Source organism: Alligator sinensis, unplaced genomic scaffold (assembly GCF_000455745.1).
Source record: "Alligator sinensis unplaced genomic scaffold, ASM45574v1 scaffold272_2, whole genome shotgun sequence".
NCBI classification, from domain to species: Eukaryota; Metazoa; Chordata; order Crocodylia; family Alligatoridae; genus Alligator; species Alligator sinensis.
Genome location: NW_005842078.1, coordinates 1,154,249 through 1,174,674, shown reverse-complemented (window position 1 = coordinate 1,174,674; position 20,426 = coordinate 1,154,249). Strand labels below are relative to the sequence as shown.

Below are 20,426 nucleotides of genomic sequence, written 5' to 3'. Positions count from 1 at the left end.
GAAAGAGTGAGATTTTCAGTAATGTATCAGTAAAAAATCCCAAAACAAACCAACGCATACACCCAATTATTTTCTTAATATTAAAATATATGTGTATATGCAAGTTAGCTATAATTTTAATATTAAAGAAATAAATTGGGTGAGATTTTTGGAAATCAGTAAGCAACTTAGTTAGAAATTCATATGAAACATAACATTATATTGTTCTTAGAGCAGCATTCTATTACACCATTGCGACTCAGGATTTCATGGCTACTTCCTATATGAGGTTTAATTTTAAGATTTTAAGAACATAAGAAGGTGTCATACTGTATCAGAGCAATGGTCCATCTAGCCCAGTGTCCTGTCTCCAACAGTGCCAGGAGTGGATGCTGTACAGGGCAAGCTCCAAGCCAGAAATCTCTAGAGGGATCTATCCCCTATTCTATAGCCTCCCTGGCTTCCTGGCTTCCACTATTACTGGTTTAGAGATGCCTACTATTTTCAGTGGGACCCAACAGTGCTAGTATTCTGGGACTTGATGAACAACACTTCCCTGTTCACCCTTCATGATTTGATGGACTTTTAGCATATCCCCCCTTAGCCTTCTTTCCAAACTGAAGACCCATAACCTTTTAAAGCATTTCCTGGTATGGGAACTGCTCCAGACCCCTGATCATCTTGGTTGCCCTCCTCTGTACCTTTTCTGATTCTACTGCATTGTTTTTTGAGATACAGGAACCAGAACTGTATACAGTATCCAAGATACAGGCCCACCATGGATTTTTATAATGGCATTATAATGTTCTCTGCTCTGTTTTCATTTCCTTTCTTAATGATATCCAACATTTTATTCGCTTTTTGTTTGCTGCTGCACGTTGAGCTAAGGTTTTTAAAGAACCATATACACTGACTTCAAGGTCTCTTTCCTGAGTCATAACAGCTAGTTCAGAAGTCAGCATGGTGTATGTACAGTTGAGGTTATTTTTCCCCTGGTGCATTACCTTACAGTTGTCAACACTGAAGTTCATATGTAATTTCTTGCCCATTTGTTTTCTTGGTGAGATCTTTCTGCAGCTCCTCTCCATCATCTTATGAATTGACTACCTGGAATAATTTGATATCAAAATAATTATATTATTTAAACTCTAAAACAACATATTACTTTCATTTCTTTCTTTTTCCCCATGCTGGATTTTTCAAAACCCAACTTTGAGAAGAAAGGTATTTATAGCACTTGATCTAAAACTTCCCCCCCCACCCCCCCGACCCCAAAGGCTTGGAAACATTATTGGTGCCTGTTTAATTTCTGAAGATACTTGCCCTACAAAGAAGTTAATAAAACTTCATGTCATCTATTTTTATAAGACATCTTTTCAAGGTTTTGGCTTGATGTGGCCTTTCTAATCAAAAAAGAACAATTTAATCCATTCAAATACATTTCAGAAATAGGATGTCAGCAATGTAAGTTAGAAGTATGATTGTAATGAACTGAAGGATAATCACAGCTGACTACTGTTCACTAGTTCATATTGGAAACATTTATCAAAAACTTTCTCTTAAATGAAACTTTGCAATCCAACAGCAATATCTGTCAGCTAAAGGAAGAAATGACAGGATTGTTCAATATAAGTCTTGTTCATTAGAACTCAGGCACTTTTTTCATTTTAAAAAGGATGGATGTTGTATGATTAAAACATCATTATAAATGAGATGGTAGCTTGTCATGTGGAAAATTGAGATTCTCTGGTTTTGGTGAACTGCCTTTCACCCTGAGGGTTTTTAACCATCTTAAGTGACAGCCCTTCTTGTTTTAGTAGTTTGCTTTTTAAATTCCACCTTAATATTTTTTTATATAGACTATTTTCATATGTTTAAGATGCTCATCATCAGCTTATATTAATATGTGGTTATACAGGAAGACTGATAATTATATATGATATCCTTGTTGGAGCAAAAAAATGAAATTGATCGTTTTGCATAAGCTAAATGTATAGACATATATGCATATTGTTATAAGATTTTTCTTGTTCCTGAATAATAGAAATGTAAAGGTTACATAGGCAAAGCTGGTGAACCTTATGTTTTTATTCAGTCATTTAATGATCTTTTATGTAAGCATAACAAGTACTATGTACTTTCTTTTTTTCTTTTTTTAGCCTATTCTACAAAATCTGCCCCATTACATTTGCCAAACAGTTTCCTAACCTCACCTCAGGAAGATAAATCAGCTATAATCAGGGGCAGATCCAAGGTGTGTGCAGTGGTGCAGCTGAACCTCACTTTAATTCCTGCCCGTCCAAACTTCAAAACCAACTACCTGGAAGGGGCAGAGACATTTCTATTCAGACAGCACTGATAGAGACGGTTGATTTCAGGGCTCATCATCATCTTCCTGACTAATTTGGCTAATCTGTCTCCACTCCACAGGTATTAACAAGCCTCTCTCCTTTTTAATGGTCTTGATGCTCCACTATTCAAACCCTATTTTCTTCTGCGATTTTCTATCTGTTAGTCTTCCCTGGTAATGTTCCTGTTCTATTTCACAGCCCTATAGACTGTATTTAGTTCTAGGTAAAAACCTTAACTGAAGCATAAAAATGACTGACAGTGAAGTACTGTAGGTACTGTCAAATATTTTAAAAGACTACATTAAGAAACATTTGAATAAGAGATGTCCATTTAATTGTAATAACTACAAAAGTAATGCTACAATATATTTTGACAACTTTTTCCTTGTTTGTTGTGTTTAACTTTATACATAATCTAGCAGATTAGTGATTCCAATCATTATTTTGGTTTTTGTTTTCATCATGAATCAAAACATATAATGCTAGGCCCAAGTATATTAATACATTAATAATCAAATAATTAAATTTTCTCTTTAGCTGGAGAGAAATATTTCATGTTATATGTGATGATGCACCACACTACCTGATCCTCCCTTTTCAATGCCCTAGATCTGCCCAGGGTTATGATCAAAGGCATGCTCAGGTCATGCTCTCCAATCTCTCTTCCCCCAACCCTTTCTTTTTCTCATGGAAAAATACAGGCACTCTACATTACAATCCCTAAAGGGTAAGTACACACTTAAGTTACCCAGTCCAAGTGAATCTGTTAAGAATAGAGCAGGAGGAGGAATCCTTCCTCAAAGGCCAGAGGGCAGCCCTATAGCCCATCCAAACAAATTTGTCCACTCTTATATGATTGAATATTCTCTGTAGTGGGGGTGGGCAATTATTTGGGCCTGAGTGCCACACAAGCTGTTTTGGTGAGCTGCCATGGGCTGGGTCAACACCCTCTGCCCCCTCAAAAACTCACCAAAACTCCTTATGTGAGATGGAACCCTGGGCAGAAGTATTCAGGAATGGGAGGAGTGGGACAACCTAGGATCACAGGGTGGGCTTGTTGGGCAGTGACAGGACGGTACCAGGACTGAGTCAGAGCCACGATCTGCCTGCATACCCCATTATAGGCATGGGTTCTGCAGGCAGGGGCAGGCAGGGAGCAAATCACAGCTCTGCCCTGTCCCAGCCCCACACTGTAACTTCCCTACAATCCTGGCCCCAGCCCCAACCCCCTGCCCACCCAGGCATCCTGCCCGCATGGCTCCCTGGAGCTGGGGCTGGGGCTGGAGCCATGATCTTGGGTCGTGACGGTGTGGGACTGTGGCAGAGCTGGAAGCTGCCATGGGGCTTGCTGGGGAGCTGCAGCATGTATGATGGGAAGAGGAGGGCTGCAAGCCCTGAAAAGGAGGCTTAGGAGGAACTTACAGCCACTTGTCAGGAGAGAGAGGGTATGGACTTGGCAGCAATTGCATACCCTGCCACATGCAGTGGCCAGGACTGGGCTGGGACTGGGGAAGGCAGGTGATGCTGTGGCACCCCCATCCCATGCCAGTTCACAGCTTTCTCCAGGATGCCTGTGCAGTAGGGGAAGCCCTCAGCCCCCAGTCCCACTGGCTCGGCATGGGCCAGAGTGGCACAGGGCAGAGCAGCATGGGGGCAGCAGTAGTAGTGGGAACCATGGTGACAGTGCTGCATCTGGAGCCAGGGCCAGGGCTGGAGCCAGTCTCAATGGAGACTGGCCCCAGGATGTAGCACCCTCCCCAGGGCTCCCACCACTGCCACTGTCCCCATGCCACACTGTTCCACCCCATGCTGAGCTGGCAGACCTGGGGACTGCCACATGAGCTTCCTGAGGTAAGCTGCAGCTGCAGGCTGGCATGGGATGGGGGTGCTCCAGTGCTGCTCAGTGTGGCCAAGGGGCCTGGTGCAGACCAGGGGTGGTGTGGGTGAGGGATAAAAATAAAGTCACTTTGTAGGACAGATCCAGCCCATGGGCTGTATTTTTCCCACCCCAGCTATATAGCCACAGTGCCTGTTGTTTCCTCATGGGTGCTGACAGACATGCAGCTCCCTGCTGTAACTCCTGGGGGGGTTGTTGTTGGGTTTAGGGAGTTGGAAGAAGAAGCTCCAGTTTGGAGTGGCTAAGTGTCTGCAGCTCTCTCCCCTAGTCCTCCTCCTGTTCCAGCTCCAGTGTTGTCTTCAAAATGGGAGGGGGGGGCAGAAGAAGTGAGGGGAGGGAGCTGGGGCTGCGGTTTGCCCAACCTGTACTGGAGAGTGAGGTAGGTGGATTGGAGCCCTCGCCTCCAACCCACCCATCCCACCCTCCAGCGCAGTCTGGGCAAATGTCAGCCCAAGATCTCTCCCCTCTCTTCTCCCCCCTCCCATGCTGAAGATAGCACCAGGGGCATCAGCCCAGCCCTGCTCCTGGTAGGGGCTGACATAAGTTAACGAAGGCACTCTGCTTTGGAGCACCTTCATTTGAACCCTCAAGTCAGGAAGGTCCAGATTTTATGATCAAGCACTTTTAAAGTACTCTGCAGCCAGGCACTTCTGTCAGTGCACGGCTGTAGAGCACTTCAGGGGGCAATCATACAACAAAATGTCACTTCTGTCAGTGCCCCATGTAATAATCCTTTCAAAAAAAGTCACAGATGAGTTTTTGATTTACCAAGTATCTTACCCCTATGTAAACAGGCAGGTACTAGGCCCCATTAAAGTCCAAGGGAATTGTACCTAGTTATGCCAAGGCTAAATTCAGCTATTCTGCTTGTTAGTCCTCCCTAAACTAGGAACTGTCCAGAATTTGTTGATCTATTGTGACATTTTCAAGTTTGAGAGCTGATTCTGAAATCATTGTACACTTTACAACACTGACTGAATCTGATTAAACTGTAATCGTTTTTTGAATGACTCAAGCAAAACACAAAGGCCAAATTCATTGGATGAATTATTCTTTTTGAATTATTCACTCTGCTTTACTAATTATCATGGCAAACATGATACAGGAATTTAAGAAATTCCACCATCACATAAAGGCACATACAAATGCAAAGACATGCTTGAAGATGCACTACAGGCAAGCAGGCATGGTTGAGAAATATAATTAAGGATTCTTTAATCGGTTGTCAAAGTTGCTAAGATACCATCAGGTATCCTAGCAAATCTTGGACAACCACAAATATCCAAGAACAAGTTTTAAATATTCATTTCTTTCTAACCTTTGCTTTGTTTTGCCTTTTTTCCCAGTTAATTGTAACCCTGTTCAGATAAAATGTCACCATCTGACAGTCAGAAATGCTTGGGCTTGGGATTCACTGTGTTCACTCAGCAGTGATGTGGTTTTTTTTGTTTTTCTGTTTTTTTAAATAGCCTTTCTGAATAATAAAGAGCAACAAAAATATAAGAACAAAGTTATCTGCAAGAACATGCTTTGAAGCAAAACAGGTATCTGAGAGTACCCTCTTGTATGTTTACTAATGCATAAACACTGAGAAAATGTACAACCCTTAAAGGTCCATACCCCTCTCACCATTTTCTCAGAGAAACATAACACCACCTTCCTTCTCATTTATACTGGTGCAAAGGAATGAAAGGAAATGTAATCATTTATATGTTGTGGCTCAGAGTGGTGTTGAATGTAATGGCAAAAGGATGTGGAATAAAGCAGTTCTTTAAGTGATTGTTTCTGATCTGACCCCTTGGCAGGTTTCACTCTTATTGCCTCTCCAGTTCAGGGTGTATCTGAGTCCATTGGTTGAGGCTTTGCAGAGATTTGGAATAAGCTGCCATCAGTATGCTGATAACACCTAGCTTGCTCTCTTCTTTTAATTAAATCCAGGCCTTGCAGCCTCTGTCCTTACCTAGTGCCTGGCTACATTTGAGGATTGGATGTGGGTGAACAAACTGAAGATGGATCTAGACAAGATAGTGATAGTGCTTGGCACACATGTTTTGGGGCAGAAGGCTGGATAAGGATACCCGTCATTGATGGGATTCACCAGAGGTATAACCAGGTGCTTGTGTAACCTGGGCAGGGGGGGGCAGCTGTGCAGAGGGTGGCATCAGTGGCTGTGCTGCCACTGGCACAGTGGTTGCTTTTTTTGTGCCCCCATACCAAGGGTCAGCACCTAAGACTAGTTTCCTGGTTGGTTCAGTCTCCTCTTGTTACCCAAGTTTGCACCCTTGAGGTGCTCCTAGATCCTTTGCTGCACCTGGATTTCAGGCTTCAACAATGGCTAGAAGTGTGTTTCACCAGCTCCATCTAGTATGCAGGCTTCAAAGCCTCTCTTTCAGATTTGGATCTTCCCACCATCAGTGAGGCTCTCATAACCTCAAGCCTAAACTACTGCCATGTAGGGTAGGGTAGTAGGCGAAGTTACGTTTAGGGGAATTATTGGCAAAGTCTGGTCTATTACATATTATTTCTACTTGTCTTTATAATTTACCTGGTTTCTATTGTAAGCTTTTTTGTAAGGCTTCTTTTGAGAAGGGTGGTATATAAGTCTAAAAAGTAAATAAATTAATGTTAACAGGTAGAAAATGTACATTCTGGCCACATCTACACAACACGCTACTGCATAGCAGTTCGGGCACTAACCATGCAGCAACAATACTGTGCACTAGTAATGAGCACAGTAGCTCATTGCTACTGTGCAGTAGCATTGGGAAAAAAATGTTCAGTGGCAATACTGCACAGTAACACTGGTTAGAGTACAGTCATTTAGTACCTGCTTAAGCAAGTAACAACTGATCAATCCGCTGCTCATGTAGACATGGCCTCTGTGTACTAGAGCTAATAGTATGACTCAATACTCATAACCTTATTATTGAAGCTGGTTGGCAAGATCTAAATAATAATAATGCTCAGAGACTGTAAATAAAAACATCACTCTATTTCAACTTTCTTAGCCTCATCAGCCAAGGAAATCCTTCAGAAGTAATTGCATGTATTTAAAATGTCTTTTATCTGGCTATGTTTTCTTCCTTCTATTCTTTTGACAGATGAGTATTACTTCTCTTGTCTGTAACTAAATTTACTTAACAGACTCTTCAGGTGACCTGTATAATACTGTGGTACTGTAATGCTTAGTTGAATAATGCAACAAACATTGCTGATGACCAATACAGTATTTCCAGTATCTGCCAATACTGTCCATTGATTTGGTGAAGGCTGCTGGCTCAGCGACAATATTTAGAAGCTTTAACTTGTTTATATGTAGAGGCAACTACTACAGAAGTTGCTTGCCTTGGTGAGAAGCAGATCAGAAACTTTTTTTTTAAACTTTGTTTTTCCAACCTTTGCTGCTAATATTTTTCATTACAAGTGATTGTACAGATGCATTCCAGCTTTGTGATTAGCAAATGCACTCCTTTGAAAACAGTATGGTAAATGCTTACTGAACTCTTCTTTTTAAAAGTTAACATGCAAGATCAAAGACTAATTCAATTAATTCTAATCTCTAAGCTATTAGATCTGATTTTTTTAATTATTATTAACACTTTTAGGCTTTTAATCCTTTATACAATGACTTATGCAGCTACATAATATCCCGAAGATAAGTGCATTGTGAATAGTGAAAAAATTATTGCACGTACATAATATACAAAGCTGTCAATTTAGGTCTCTTTGTGCAGAAAACAGAAAAACAACCTGTAAATGATGGAGGGAAGGGTTATAAAGGCTAGAGATGAGTGCACTATTTGTAGCTAACAATTTATTCTTTGACGTACATTCTGCTCTCATCAGTTGTTCAGAAATAGACATTGGGCCAGATCCCAAGCACCCAGTATGATCCTTTTCAAGCAGCACTGTACCTGTGCCCCCTGCTCAAACACCCTGCACTAGATGTCAAATCTGAATGAAATGTATTTTCTTTGTAGTCACACATAACGACTACATGTAACAAGTCTAAACCTGATCCTAACTTCAAAGTGTGCTGCTGAATTCTTGTCTAGCTTACTTAATTACCTTTGTGCCAGGGCCCTGACTAGAGGTTTTACACAATCACAGCTTCAGAGAGAGCTTTCTCTGACCTTATCCCATACTGTTTAACTACAATAGAGAATGTTTAAAATGCCAAATGGAGATGTGGTTAAGCATACCTGAGATAGTTTTAATCAGGCTAGCATGGGTAACAATGGTACACCAACATGGTGTGCATACAGTTGTTTGCTGCATCTGGTCTATGTTCACACAGCTTATTTTAAGTCATGTGAAAGTAGACTGGGAGTGATGTGTACAGTAAGAGCAGTATAAGCAGCCATTCACTGCTCCTGGGAGCCACAGGGGAGGCCAGTGCAAGTAACTCAGGGTGGAGGGGTGGCACTAATGGGTCTAGGGAGGGGGTTGACAGGTCCATGAGGTGGGTTTTTGCCTGGTAAAGGAGAGGGGAGAGGAAGGAGGTTAAAAATAGCCCATTCAGGTTCAGGGGTGTGGAAATAGCATAGCTCTGGGGCATGGGCAAGCAGCTGGGGGTTTTCCCAGCCCCAGTGTTGTGCTGCAAACATGTGCAGGCACTCATGAGATTAAGTTTTCTCGTTTGTAGATCAAGTTAACCCAATCTCAAATCTAAGTTAGTCACCAACTCAGGTGAAATAACTTAAATCAGGTGTGCCATTTTTGGATAATTTAAGCCCTCTACACACTTGGAAAATCAGACATTTAGACTGAACTATCCCTGGTTAGGTTAATCTAAATGTAACACCTGCACATAGCCATGGACTCTAGCAGAGGCAACACAAGTCAGATGAGAAATATGGGTTGCTAGCAACCTATATCAGTTGCTAAAGCACAGTAAGGTTCATATTGCACATATTCAGTACTACTGGTACATATGTTATTTACCTAGATTATTACTATAAATACCAATGTAATACAACAGAGGGAGACTTGTACTAAAGCTAGAACACAACAGATGTCTCATTTTTCATGGGCCTGATGGTCGCTGCATTTGACTAGGGCCAAAACAGGCATGGCACAGTCATTTACACTTTTCACTCTTCCAAACTGCATTGTTGCTTCTTTAACAGAGAGGAGCTCACAGCCTGGCTGATGCATCTTGGAAAATAGTGTAATTACAGATGCACACAGCTTTGTCCTAGGAAAAAGCATCTAGCATGTTTTACTTGGCATATTTTAGAGGCACTTGAAGCAGGACAGTAGATTTGTACCTCTGTATGATCCCAGGACAAAAGGTTTTCTCTCAGGACAGGTGTGACATCGATTTGCATCCTGGGTGTCAGGACTGAACCTGTACTTTTGACAGCACAGTCTCCCTCTGTTGTATTACATTGGTATGTACAGTAATAGTCTGGGTAACTACTAATTGAAAGGAGATGACTTTGGCTTTTGAAAATCTTTCTACGCTACAAACTATACATTATGGTTGTATTTTTAGAGAAACAGAAGACCAAACAGAAATTTCTAACCACTGTATGAGAATTCAGACTTCAATGAATGCAACCAGTGTTTTGGGGTCACTTAATTACAGAAATGGAATTCAGTAAAAAATTTGCACCCTAACATCTCCAGCTTTGGAAAATCTGAACTATGAAGATACAAGGTTATGCAAGTGAAGTTATGATGGAAACACTGAGGTTTTGTAGGCCATACCATAGGTCACAGTATACGAAGATCATTTTACATGATTTCATGGAAAATTGTGTTGTAGTTAGGCCCTAACAAAAGTATTTCACGCAAAGTAATTTTCCATGAGAATATTAATTTGAGTCACAAATGAAGAATTTGTATGAAAAATTAGACATTATTATGTTCAAGTTTTTACCACGATTATTAAAAACCCTGTTCAACAAAAATATGGCAGAAACCATGAAATATGGATTTTGGAAACCGTGCAAAATGAAAATATAGAAATGTGAGCATTTTCTGTAAAATACATATTCCTTTTCATGACCATTTCTAGTTGTGATGACATAAAACAGTAAAACTAGGAGCTAATCAAAAAACACATTATGCTATCATTTCAGTGGGTCTCTTTTACTATATAAGAGGTTTTTAATTTCTTAGGCCACAAGAGTTACACATAAGAGTAGCAGTATACATCTGAAAATTTGCTCTGTTGCTCAATATGAAATCTCAGAATTTAATCTGGTGTGGAATTTATTATTGTAAATCCCATTCTGCTCTTTTGCTGAACATTTTTTATGCTGCTATACCACTTGACAGCTGTCATTTGTCTGGCTGCACATTATGAAATGAGTACAGTGAAGCTCTCTCAGTATTTACAGGGGCGACAAATGGAAATTACCTTGTTGGAGAAAGATGCTAGTAGCTCATGAGACAGTATGGCCGCATCCAGACAAGTGTAGAATTGCAGTATGTGGTGCTGCAGACCCCCTGGAAGATTCTGGGGTCAAAAAAGCCACACCAAAAATAAAAAAATAAAAAAAAGTTGGATGGTACACATGACAGCAGTGTGCACCACCCAAAACTGGAGCCCGGTGGGTTTGAGTCACACTCCAGCTGCTGGCCATCCTCCCAGCTCCAGGATCACCATGGCTGAAGTTCGAAGACTCCCAGGACCCCAGATAAAGCTACTGAGGCCAGCACAATTGTTACCCCAGCCTCCCCTACCCCACCCAGGCTAACCTGCTGTATGTGCATGGCATGGGTGTTCCCCAGGAACAAGTAGCAGTGGCACAAGGTCTCCAAGGGAAAACAAACATCTGCACTCATCTGGACATGGCCTACAAGTCTATAATAGACAACATAAAACATGCCCTGCCTTGCCCATTGGCACACTGTATAAATCCTCAGAGGTCATATGTACAGAAACAAATGTTAAATAAATAAATAAGTGTTAATTAGCCATTTTTCTCCCTTCAGTCTAAGAATGTTAGTGTTCTCTGTACCATAAGAAAATTACAGTCCTGCTTCCCAAATTTTCTAGGAGGTTTCAACTGGATAGTTCTTTATGTCTCTTATACAATGATCTGGCCCACTTGTGTATCTACTTAAGATCCATCTGTACTCTCAATCCAGCCTGCAGAAGCTTCTAGTTACTCTTAGAATTATATTTTCAAAGTTCTTGGTGTGCCTATAAAACTGTATTAGCTACACTAAATTCCGTCTGTATCATTGGGTTTCTGACTGACATGTGAATGCTTTTTGGTCTTACTGACTGCCCTTTCATTTGTAAATAGGGCAAGCATTTACTGTATGGTATTTTTGCCCTAGTCTATCATGCAGAACACTGGAGTGCAAAATGCAAAAGGCTATTTTATTAGATTATCTTCAGTTTTTCACATTGCATTAAGAAGAGTATTGTCTTTTATAATATCTTAAATCCTTACTACATTTAACAGCACAATATATTCAGAGCCAAACCCTTGTTTCCTTTTCCTAAAGATAAAATGGAAAAACATGGTATATTGACTTGGGGGTGAGGAGACAGGAGGAATGGAAAGCACAGGAGGGAAACAAAGCTATAAAAATGCAATCAGCATCTCAGTAATTCATTAACAAATAGAACATCCCATCTTGTGATATTGCTAATACTACCTACAGTACCAGCATTAGTGAAAGCAAAATGTATATACTTACTCACTACAGTGGTAACATCAAGAAATATAAAAGGCTGTTTTTCAGCAGAGCACTGAAGGTTCTTCAACTGAGAGAGAATACTGCCATTTATGTACAGCAACTTATAGTTACAAGCGGATAAATGAGAACTGAATTAATTCCTAGAACATAGACATCCTCTCCTTAACTTCTCCAAGATATTAACAAGCTACAAGAATAGTCTGTTTAGCTGTGCATCCAAGAGATCCAGTTGTGCAAGACCTTTGAAGTAAACATCATAAATGTCTATGCCCTGTCATGGACTTAGATCTCATAGGGCACATCCAGACGAGCCCACACATGCCTCTTGCATTGTCTCAAACCCCTTTGAGATGCTGCAAGAGGCACATGTAGGAACCAAAAAAATGTTCCCCCCACTGCAAATTTGCAGCAGGGGAACAAAATTAGACCCTTGGGGTTAAACAAAAACCCAGGGGGAAAAAACAGATCAAGCAACAGGAGGCTCAGTCCTCCAGAGACACTCTGGCACAGTGCAAGAGTACCTCTGTGATCGGCCCTTTCCCCAGTCCTGAAGCATGCTGCCTGCCCATGCTGGGCAGGCAGCAGTGCAAGCTTTAGGGACCTGGACCCAGCTTTTGCCAAGTAAGCAGGGGGTTGGGGGGCTGGAGGAGGGGGGAGGGGACTTTCCCCAACTCCCTGTTCATTCCCCCACCCCCATTCATTCTCCCCACTCCCAGGTAATTCCTCTAGCTCCTGGTTTGCTCCCCCAACTCTCTGTTTGTCCCCCCCCCCCCACCCCTGATTAGTTCCCCCTGACCCCTGTTTGTTCCCCTAACACCCTGCTGGCTCTCCCAGCCCCCTCACACTTTCTGGCAGTACCAGAAAATAAGCAGGAAGCTGGAGACAGCCCCAGAGACATTCCCCTGCTGTTTCCACCAGCCCCTTCCTCTGATTCTCTCCAGCCTCAGAAGAGCAGAGGACAGAAGGGGAATGTCTCCAGAGCTGTCTCCAGCCCCCTGCTCATTCCCCTGCTATCTCCAGCCTTCTGCTCCCCACTTAACACTGCCACCATGCTCCCACCGCCACCAGTGCCACTGTCCCCTGCCAGCCACTGAGGACATGCAGCATTTATGCAGGGGACCCACCCCTCCTAAGCAGCCCCCACACCCACAGTCCCCCCACACTTACCCACACAGTGATTCACATCCCTCCACACCAACCCACATCCCCACACTCCCATTCCCAGCCCCTTGGGAAGAAGGTAAGAAATAACGGGCCCCTTGTGACTCGGAGCAGGGGGGCAGCAGAGGCACCTGTCACAGGACTCAAGTGCCTATATACTAATGCTAGGAGCATGGGAAACAAGCAGGATGAACTCCTATTTTGGTTTCTCTTGTTCGCTCGGTTGATAAGTTGTTCTGCTCTCTTTTGTAAGCTGCCCTAAGCCGCCTTTGGGAAGGGTAGCATATAAGGGTGGGGAAGAAAGGGGGAGGGGTTGCGCTCTGTATCAATGAGCAATATACGTCAACCCTCATCAAGACGGAATCCAAGGATGAGGAAGTAGAAGGATTGTGGGTTAGGCTACATGGGGGGCAAGGAGAAAGGGATTTGGTGGTAGGGGTCTGCTACAGACCCCCACATCAAGGGAAAGAAATAGATGCGGGGCTCCTGAGGCAGCTCACAGAGGCCATAAAAGCTAAAGAGGCGGTAGTCATGGGGGACCTAAACTACCCAGACATCTGCTGGGAGACGCAGACGGCAAAGTCCCACCGCTCATGCAGGTTTCTAAGCTGTGTACAGGCCCTCCACCTGACACAGGAGGTACATGGTCCCACTAGGGGGAATGCCATACTGGATCTGGTATTGGAAACGGGGGATGACATGGTAGGGGACCTACAGATCGGTAGCCATCTGGGGGACAGTGATCACCTAATAATAGAATTCACCATAAGGCATGGCTCATGAATGCTGCGATGCTGGAGTGGATGGAGCGTCCCACAGGAGCACACTGGGGTGGGGGGCACATGGCATGTGCTTGGTGGCAAACCCGGAAGTGGACCAGAAGTAGAGAAGGGGCCAAGCACACTGGGAGGCCCCCCCTGATTTCCCCTGGCTCAATGATCGGACGTGAGGGGACCCTGGGCACCCCCCCAAACCCAGGAAGCACTAGTTGCCGAGCTAGGAGGACGCAGGGGTGCCCCCCAGTGTGCTCCCCGGCAGATCTGGAAGTGGACAAGAAGCGCTTGTGGTCCACTTCCAGGTCTGCTGCCAAGTGCTGGGGAGTCCCCCATGCTCCTGTGGGACACTCCATGAGCACCAGCATCGCAGCATTCACGAGCCGCCTTAGAACCTTGAGGTATGTAGAAAAACATCTAAAACTGTGTGTATGTCCGAATCGCTGAATCTTTCTGAATCTCTCCTAATCGATTCGGAGGGTTCCAGTTCGATTCAGAGAGATTAAATGGTCTCTTGATTTGATTTGGATTCAGAGATTCGGACACCGAATTGGGCCGAATCTCTGCCGAATCGAATCAGGGACCAAAGCTTCGCACAGCCCTACTGAACAGTTCGAGAGAGAACTGCACATGTGGGCACACGTGCATGTTCACCCACACACACACACACACACACACACACACTCTTCCCCAAGATCAGATTTTGACTAAATTGATACCACTGTTTCAGTCCATCTTGGTTATGATGCAGCTAATTATTGCAACAAATTGCATCCATTTTCCATTGATGTTTTTTCTTTTTGATTTTTAGGGAGAAAATATGTTTGGGTTGACAAAAGGATAAAACAGAGATTAAATATTAATTCTCTGGCAAATCTGGGCCTGATTCTGATGCCATTTCAAGATAAATTTGACCTAATTCTGTTAACATCAGGTTGTTCCAGGATTATAACTCAGAAAACTGCAGGAACTGTAATGCTGCTGCTTCAACTCCTACTGCATTCAGAAAAAAACTGCTTTGTGTACAGTATATTCTCTTTTGGGCTATATCTGTGTGCAGTTACGGTCTGTGCTAGACTGAACAAACAAAGGAAATGAAATATATTTGCTTGTCACAAAGAGTCCTTTCTTCATGTGATGCTCATAAAGTTGGGCTAGATCATTATGATCAACATAAACATAAATACTCATCTAATATAAACAGATTGTCATGTCTACACAATTCTGTCATCATCAAAACTGACTTTTCCTCCAAAGGGTCATAATACTTTCTGCAGCAAGGATGCTGCTACAAGAGGGTGCATAGAGATTTAATAGGCGTGGAAGTGGTACATTTATTGATAAGGGGTAAACAGTTATGGTGAACTTGTGGGGACACTGAAACTACTGCTTACAACTATGGACTGTCTAGGGTGCAATACTGCAGGAAAGAACCTAAGGGTCACAGTGGACCATAAACTGGAAATGAGCCAACAGTGTGTTTTTTTGTTTGTTTTTTTTTGCAAAAAAATCCTTTAAAATACAGTGCATACTGTATTATAGGAGCATCCCTTGCAAATCAAGGGATGTGGTTTTGCTCTATTCAACAGGGGTTAGGCTTCACCTGAAGTACTGTGTCCAGTTTTGGACCCTACACTTCAAGAAGGATGTGGACAAATTAGAAGAGAGCAATAGAAATTATTAGAGGCTTCAGAAATGTAACTTATGGGGCCAGGCTGACAGAAGTGGGGTTATTTATGGCAGTCTGAAAAAGAGAAGATTGAGACGGGGGTTGATAACAGTCTGCAAATACCTGAAGGATGGTTAATTGAAAGATCAAGATAGATTATTCTTTGTGGCTACAGGGGACATAAATAGTCAAGGAGCAATGGACTTGAATTTCTGCAAGGGAAATTATTTAGGTTGGGGATTAGGAAGAACTTTTTTCACTATAAGGGTGGTTAAGATTTGGAGCAGGCTACCCAGAGAACTTGTGGAATCTCCTTCCTTGGACATATTTAAGAGTAGGTTAGACAGGCACTTGATTGTGATAGTTTAGTTAGGGATGATCCTGCCTTGAGTAGAGTATTGCTCTAACTTAACTTCCTGAGGTCCCATCCAATCCGGACCTTTTCAGCCTCCGCAAGAGAAGGTTGAGAGGCGACCTTGTGACTGCCTATAAGTTCATCACGGGGGCACAGAAGGGAATTGGTGAGTATTTATTCACCAAGGCGCCCCCGGGGGTTACAAGAAATAATGGCCACAAGCTAGCAGAGAGCAGATTTAGATTGGACAATAGGAAGAACTTCTTCACAGTTCGAGTGGCCAAGGTCTGGAACGGGCTCCCAAGGGAGGTGGTGCTCTCCCCTACCCTGAGGGTCTTCAAGAGGAGGTTAGATAAGCATCTAGCTGGGGTCATCTAGACCCAGCTCTCTTTCCTGCCTATGCAGGGGGTCGGACTTGATGATATATTGAGGTCCCTTCCGACCCTAACTTCTATGAATCTATGAATCTTCTGCAAACCCGACGTCCCCCCATCACACACCCACCAAGTGATAACGAAACCCAAACAAACAAAACATATAGATATTTAGGTTTTATGTTATTATGATGCTGGAGACACTGGTAGGCTTCCAAATTTCTTTAACATTGTAAATATAGCAATAAAACATAGCCCATCTGATAAATTTGTCTTTCTCTCTCTCTTTTGTTCTAATTGTGGAAGAATGTGGATTTGGGGCTATTATAGAAAGTGAATTTGGGATGCTGCTTCAGCAGTCTAGCTGACACAAGGGGCTAGTTTCCCGAGATACCAATTGCCTGGGCCCCAGAAGCTCCTGTCTATTTGTATCTACCAGATATCATGGACCTTAAGGCCTACTTAATTACCTAATAGCCCCCACTACTGTGTGGGGACAAAGTTTGACTTTTGATACAACTTTTTTTTTATTACTTATTTTTTTGTGGGACAACTAAGGAAGAAAAGGGTAGGAGTGACATGGGGGTTATAGGTTCAAAATATGAAAAGAAGATCTTCAGAAGGGGACACCAAACAGAGACCCCTGGGCTGCACCCACCAGTCCTCAAAGGTATCCAAGGAGCCGGTGGATGCTGCCCACTGATGCTCCACCCAGAGACGTGCATGGACAACTGAGAGAAAAGTGGCCCTGCAGTTTCTGGGTGCCTTCCCGGCTAGAGCCTCCTTCCTGGTCAAATATAGGGCCCACTTGGCTAGGGCCAGGAGGAAGTTGACCAGGAGGTCCTGGGACTTGGTGGGGCTGTGGATGGGGTGGCCAAACACAAAAAGATGGGGGGTGAAATTCAACCAGAACCTCAAGAGGAGGCTCTGGAGGTGAAGGGGCTGCAGCCTGGTGCACTTGAGGCTCATGTGTGCCAGGTTCTCCCTCTGCCTGAAAAACGGGCAGGAGACCGAGGTGTCCATGAAAATCGCCATGTACACACCCATGACGATGGCTCCATAGAGGAGCCACCAGCTGAGGTCCCCAGTGGCTTGTGGGATGAGGGTGGAGTACAGACTCAGCCACTGGAGTGCCCCAGCCCCCCTCACTGACCAGGTCTCACCACTTGGTGTCTGGGCGGGACGCGAGGGCGGCTTGATGGACAATGCGGCACACGAGCGTGTAGAGATGGCAGCGATGGATGGTGGAGAATCAGACTGGTTTGGTGTCTTCCAGCCAGCTCAAATGGTGGAACAGGGAGCACCATGAACCTGGGTGAGGCGCCAGCCCCATGACAAATTCCGGTGGGCTGGAGGACATGGGGGCGGGGGCAGGGACCGCCTTTGCACAGGACCTGGTCAACAAATCAAGGGCACCTGGATGTAGGGCAGATTTCACCTCCTGGACCAGATGGCAGGTTGCACGTGTCATGGGTAAACCCATGTGCCGGGCCAGCAGAGTGGGGTCCACCCACTCCTGCCTATTGTAGTCCAGGAGGTCTCCAATATGGGTGACACCAGCCAGGATCAACCTCTGTCACAACCGGGGTGCCTCTGCCATCATCACTTCCAGCTGAGGGTTCCAGAGGAGGGGCTTAATGAACAGGTTGGCACCCTGGGAGACAGTTGTGGGGGACCTGGAGGCTGAGACCAGCCCCCAGGCACAGAGGTCCTGGTAGAAATCTGGCAGCCCTGAAAGGTCCTGCAGGGAGAAGCCCCACAGGCTGAGGAGCTGCCAGTCATATCCAAGCACCCAGAAGTGGGGGAGGAAAGCATGCCCCAGGTGGCCCCATGCCACATGGCTGCTGATACCATATAGCAGTCACTGCAGGGCCTGAAGGCGAAATGTCAAGACCTGGCTGTGCAGGCAAACCAGACCCTGGCTGCCCTCCTGCAAGGGGAGGCTCAGGACCTCTGCAGTGACCCAGTGCTGTTCCAGCCAGAAAAACTCCAGCACCCATCTCTGGAGTCCCACCAGGACCTCAGGGGCATAGGCAGGGTATGTAAGCAGTGCCAGAGCATGGATAGGACTGGCTGGTTCAGCACCAGCACTCTCCCATGCAGGGAGAGAGATCTCAGGAGCCCTGCCCATCCCCAGAGTCACTCTACTACCCTTGCCTCCAGCTGGTGCCAGTTCTCTGGTGGGGAGGGGTCTGTGGGGGATAGGTAGACCCCCAAGTAGAGCAGCCAGCCCATGCTCTAGTGGATCCTGCAGAGTGCAGGTGGGAGGGAGCCCACCTGCCACCCATCCCCCCCACCAGGCTAAAGCTCTTGACCCAGTTGACCCAGGCAGAGGAGGCTGCCAAGTATAATGCCTGGCAGGCCTCCACCCATGCCAGGTCACCTGAATCCTGGACCATGAGGAGTACATTGTCAGCATATGCTGACAGGACCAGCTGTACCACTGGCTCCCGAAGCATCAACCCTGCCACCCACTTCCACAGGAGAATGAGGAAGGGCTCAAGAGCCAAGGCATACAGATGGCCTGAGAGCAGGAAGCCTTGACCCACCCCTCACCTGAACAGACTGGGCTCCATCAGGGTCCAGCTGAGCTTGGCCAAACATTCTGCAGAGGTGTACAGCACCTGGAGAGCCTGCATGAAGCAGGGCCCAAAGCCAAAGGCCTGCAGTGTGCCTTTGAGCTACCCATGATCCACTCTGTCAAATGTCTTCTCCTGGTCCAGGGATAGGAGGACAAAAGACAGGCCATCCCAGCATGCTAGCTCCAGGAGGTCCCAAACCAGGTACAGGGTGTTGAAGATGGAACGTTCAGGCACCATGTACATCTGGTCAGGATGGATCATGTCCATCAGCATGGACTACAGGCGCAGCAAGATAGCCTTCACTACCACCTTATAGTCCGTGCAGAGGAGGGACATGGGACACCAATTCCTTAGGTCACGGGGATCCCCCTTCTTTGGCAGGAGGGTCAACATGGCCCTTCAGCATGACAGGGGGAGTTCCCCACTTCCCTTGGATTCATCCCAGATCACAGCAAGGTCCAGGCTGAGGATGTCCCAGAAAGCCCAGTAGAACTCTGAGGTCAGCCCATCAATGCCGGGCGCCTCATTGCCAGGCATCAGGCGGAGGGCGGCCAAAAACTCAGCCAGAGTGAGAGGAGCTTCCAGCCAGACCTGGTTGCCCATGCTGACCTGCGGGAGTCCCTCCCACAGGGTCTGACAGGCTTTGGCATCAGTCAGATCCAAGGAGAAGATCTCTTCATAGAAGACCCGCGGGGGCTGATGCATCTCACCTGGATTCTGAGGGGATGTTGTCATCCGCCAGAAGGCAGATGATGTACTTCTTGGCCCCCTGCCTCCTCTTCAGGGCATAGCAGAAGTGGGAGCTGCAGTTCATTTCCTGAAGGAGCTGGACGCGCAAGCAAACAAACACACCACAGGTGCAGTGGTTGGCTAGAGCTGACACTCTCTGCAAAGGGATGGGTTGGCTGGGTCAGTGGCCAGGCACCTCTCCAGTTCTAGCATTTCCTGCTTAAGCTGCTCCTGGACCAGCTTCCTCTGCTGGGTGTGCCCATGAATGTAACCACAGCAAAAAAGCCAGATATGCACCTTCCCCATATCCCACCATGTCCCAGCTGAGGGGAAAGCTGTCCATTGCTTCTGCCAGGCCAGCCAGAACTCCTGGAAGGCCTCCCTGAAGCCCACATCCTCCAGCAATCTGGCACTGAAATGCCAGGAGGCCAACCCCAGACACCCAGGCCCCAGCGTGGCCTGGGCCCAGACAAGGTGGTGATTGCTGAAAGGGGTCGGCCGGATGCCAGAGGAGTGGGCCTGGACAAAGTGTGGCAAAGAGATATAAATCCGGTCTAACCAGGAGTGGCATGCCTGCTCCTCCCCCACCCTCATGTAGGTGAAGGCAGAGGGGTCAGTAGGATGACAGGTATGCCAGACATCCACCAGGGAGTAGTCCATCAGGATCTCCCTGAGGACACCCATGGTGGCCTGCTACCACTCCTTGCCTGGCCAGTCTCGTGCATCTAGTGTGCCATTAAAGTCCCCACCAAGGCCCAGGCACTCAGGAGGGTTGAGTGTGCCGATGTATGTGGCCACCTGATGGAAGATATCTGCCAACTCTGGGTCCCTCACAGGGACACGTTCAGAAGGTTCAGGACCAGCCCCTGCACCTGGACCCAGAGGTGTAGCAGG

At 45.5% G+C, this 20,426-nt stretch overlaps 1 long non-coding RNA gene across 1 annotated transcript in view; it reads right to left on the bottom strand.

Moving 5' to 3' along the window:
* Window positions 1-1,089, bottom strand: part of LOC112550318 — a 56,612-nt gene extending 55,523 nt beyond the window's left edge. The window contains exon 1 of the long non-coding RNA XR_003094096.1: window positions 984-1,089. This is a non-coding gene — a long non-coding RNA (uncharacterized LOC112550318). The remainder of the gene's footprint in view (window positions 1-983) is intronic.
* Window positions 1,090-20,426: the final 19,337 nt, after the last annotated feature.